Source organism: Ceratotherium simum, chromosome 15, assembly GCF_057802395.1.
Source record: "Ceratotherium simum simum isolate JZ-2026a chromosome 15, ASM5780239v1, whole genome shotgun sequence".
Taxonomy (NCBI): domain Eukaryota; kingdom Metazoa; phylum Chordata; class Mammalia; order Perissodactyla; family Rhinocerotidae; genus Ceratotherium; species Ceratotherium simum.
This window is the reverse complement of record NC_141914.1, coordinates 25146117-25150269: the sequence shown is the minus strand read 5'-3', so window position 1 is coordinate 25150269 and position 4153 is coordinate 25146117.

The following is a 4153-nucleotide window of genomic DNA, read 5'->3' as shown; positions in this document are numbered from 1 at the left end:
AAAAAAATAAATAAATAAATAAATAAAAGAGGTAAAGCCTCCCTCCTGCTATGAACCCCAGCAAGTAACTTCAATTCTCATGAGGGAATCCCAGCTGCCTACTTATAAACTCATGCAAAATTATACTGCCTTATCATGCTGCCTCAGTAAGGGAGTTTCTGCCAGTGGTTAAGTTAGATGTTCCTATTTCTTTCTCTAAGTTCTTCTTTTCTTTCGAAAGTACCAGGCATCTTTGGCCTGTGTAATGTTCTGTGAACTCTATTTCTCTGCAACTGAAAGATGTTTATCCGCTTTGCTAATTTTTCTCAAGCTTTCTTGCTGGCTTCTAATCAATACTTTAGTTGAGTAAATTAGAAGTTAATTGTTCCCTTAACAACCAGTATTTTTACAGTTTACTTTCTTTTTGTGTGTGTGTGTGAGGAAGATCAGCCCTGAGCTAACATCCATGCTAATCCTCCTCTTTTTGCTGAGGAAGACCGGCTCTGAGCTAACATCTGTGGCCAATCCTCCTCCTTTTTTTTTTTTTTTTTTTCCCCAAAGCCCCAGTAGATAGTTGTATGTCACAGTTGTGCATCCTTCTAGTTGCTGTATGTGGGACACGGCCTCAGCATGGCCGGAGAAGCGGTGCGTCGGTGCCCGCCGGGGATCCGAACCTGGGCCGCCAGTAGCGGAGCGCACACACTTAACCGCTAAGCCACGGGGCCACCCGTACAGTTTACTTTCTAATGAACATTCTTTTTTTTTTTTTTTGTGACGAAGATCAGCCCTGAGCTAGCATCCATGCCAATCCTCCTCTTTTTGCTGAGGAAGACTGGCCCTGAGCTAACATCCAGGCTGATCTTCCTCCACTTTATGTGGGACGCCGCCACAGCATGGCCTGAGAAGCAGTGCATCGGTGCACGCCTGGGATCCGAACCTGGGCCACCAGCAGCGGAGCGTGCACACTTAACCACTAATGCCACGGCGCTGGCCCCTAATGAACATTCTTTTTACGTTATATAAATCTCAGCTTTCACCAGAAATCGATTTCAATCTCCACCAAAATCTCTTGTATAATACACAATCTTAAAACAAAACTTAAGTTATTCAACAGAAGTATTCGACACGACTTTACAGCACAGCTCCCCCAACCTTTTTCATGTCATGGCACACAGAGAAAATATTTGTGAAGCATACCGGGGTAAACTATAGGGTATAGTCAGGTCTATATAGAGCTTATGAGCTTATGAAAAAATTCAATATATTTTTATTACATAATTATAATAAAATGCAAAATATAGACTAAGAGTTACAGTATTAAATGTTTAAATTTGAATAAAACTTCCAAACATACAGTTGAAAACTTTTTAAAGAGAAATCAAGCTCGCTTTCTTATGATGAGTTTGCTTTATATCAAGTTTTGTGTTGAAATGACTACATGTAGTTCCCCACCAAAAATTTTTAATGATGTTGTCTTCAAATTCTTATGGACACCATTAGTGAGAAAGCTTGCCCTCAGATGGGTCTTAGCAAATGTTAAGAGTATTTATTGATTTTTCTCAATTGACAGAAATTCTTTTCTCACTATTAACCAGAATTTGGATAATTTGATTTCTTCTTTCTTTCATTGAAATTCTTATGATATTGTGAATGGATTTCTAATGTGCTTGGACTTTCTCATATCATGTGTTTCCAGATAATGGGACACCTAAGAGATGTTTTACTTCAAGTCTTCTTTAGGATTGAAGTTAGAATATCAGTTAAACTCCCCACTGAACTATTTCTGTCCTCACATTTCCTTTGAATCCATGAGCATGGTGGGTATACTTTATTATATTTTCACACCCTTCTTGCGATTTTGATTAAATTCATTCTGGTGCTCAAAAATGGCAAGGAAGCCAATTTTCTGAAGACAATAAACTCTTTCAACAACTCTGCAATAAGGACCATTGCCATTTTTTTTTTAATTCATCTTTTAGCTCCTAACATCCAGAAGAAAAGCTTTTCCTTTGATAGGTACCTTGGTAGGAAACAGCAGACTGTTTCTTCACATAAACCTGAAAACAGATGGAACCCTAGTGGCCTGAATTTTACTCGTAACATCGTTTAATGTGGAATTCACATCTACAGGTGGACTTATGGATGAGAGCCTATGTGAACAGAACAATGTCATCCTTGCATCTCAGGGGTTCAGAACATGGAGAACTTTCCTGTCGTCACAGCTTTCCCACCAGTGCAGAAACCGTTGTGCCTGCATAATCCAGAAGACCTTATTTGTTTTAAAGTATTTAGTTACTACACCAAATACTTCATCCTGAGTAGTTTGTTTTGGTACTTTTTGGCAAAACAATTAACATCCTTCAAGCATTCTTCTCCAGGAATTCTAACTAGTGCTGTTAACTGAACCCTGTTACTAACATCTGTAGAATCATCACTCCGCAAGAAAATGCTTTGATTAACTGGTCTTGTGGAGAATGTCATCAATACATCTTCTAGAAGTATTATTCCAGAGCAGCACATTTTACATATCCTTTACTTCAGTTGGTCCCCAACAGGTTGGTAAAAAGAGTGATTCTGTAATTGTGGGAGATATTTTGGCTTTAGTTCTTAATTAAATTACATTAAAGTGACCTTTTAATTAGCTTCTTGAATGCAGTCTGCTCTAAACTACTGTTGTGAATACTTTTGTAAACAGTTTCATAAAACAGTGGTTTTCAAAGTGTGGTTTCGGGAGGCTTCTGATCCTTGAGACTTTGGAGGGTAGGAGTCCATGAAGTTAAAACTATTTTTGCAGTAATACTCAGACATTATATGTCTTTCTCACTCTCTGTTTCTTAGGAGTGTACAGTGGAGTCTTCCAGAACCTACATGATGTGTGATATTACAACAGACTGAATGCAGAGCATATATGAGAATCTAGCTATCTTCTATTAGGCCAGACATTAAAAAATTTGCAAAAAAATGTAAAACCACATTTCTCATTAAGGATTTTTTTGTTTCTGGAAACTATGGTTATTTTTCATTAAAAATATATTACTTACGTTATCATGTAAAGGATTTATTTTTATTTTATAATAAATATTTAAAATTTTCTAAAATGATAAGTATTGATAGGTATGACCCACATTAACAAAACCTCTTTAGGATCCTCAATAGCTTTTAAGAATGCAAAGGAGTTCTGATATCAAAAACTTTAAGTACTTTTTTTTTTAAGAGACTATCTGTGTAATATATATTTTCTATTAAGGCCCAGGCATAATTTACCTGCCACCATTTTTTTTTCATTTGATAGCTTTTCCATGAAAATAAGATATTTAGACAGACAAAGAAAAAAAAATTGTCACAGCAAGCAAATCCAAATTTGAAATAATCCTCACTATATTGTCTAATAAGTGACTTAAATTTGTATTTTCAGTTATGGTATATGTCTTGTGAATCTCTAAAAAAGTATTCAACTATAATTAGATATTAATAACAATTGTTAATATTTAATTTTAAATTATACTTTATGGCTGGAAAATAAATAATGTATGTAAAGTATTTAAGGCAACTATAGGCCTTTTTGACAAATCAGTTTTCAAAGAAAATAAGGTTGCCCATTTTCTTAAGATAGTTTAAATAAATCACGAAACTGTGAAAAAGTAAGCATTTGATAAGAGGGAATTTTGGAAATATCATTTAATTTAATACTTAAAATACTAGATTTTCCACAAAATATGAATATTACCTATACTCAAGTATAGTTAAAATATTTTGAAAAATATTTTTTTAAGATATTAAGGCCTAGAGTCCCCTCTACTGAACCAATTAAATTATTTTCCATTATTACTTGTTTTTAGATGCAAACATTATTTATTTCTATAAACAAATTTAAAATTATAAATTTTAATTATATTATTATAAAATTCATTTTGTCAGGAATCAGATTTTGGATATTTTACATCAAAAGCCAAGAATAAATAAATATGTAAATAAAGTCATAATTTAAAGATTTTATTTATTTATTTTTTCCCCCCAAAGCCCCAGTAGATAGTTGTATGTCGTAGCTGTACATCCTTCTAGTTGCTGTATGTGGGACGCGGCCTCAGCATGGCCGGAGAAGCGGTGCGCGCCCGGGATCTGAACCGGGGCCGCCAGCAGCGGAGCGCGTGCACTCAACCGCTAAGCCACAGGG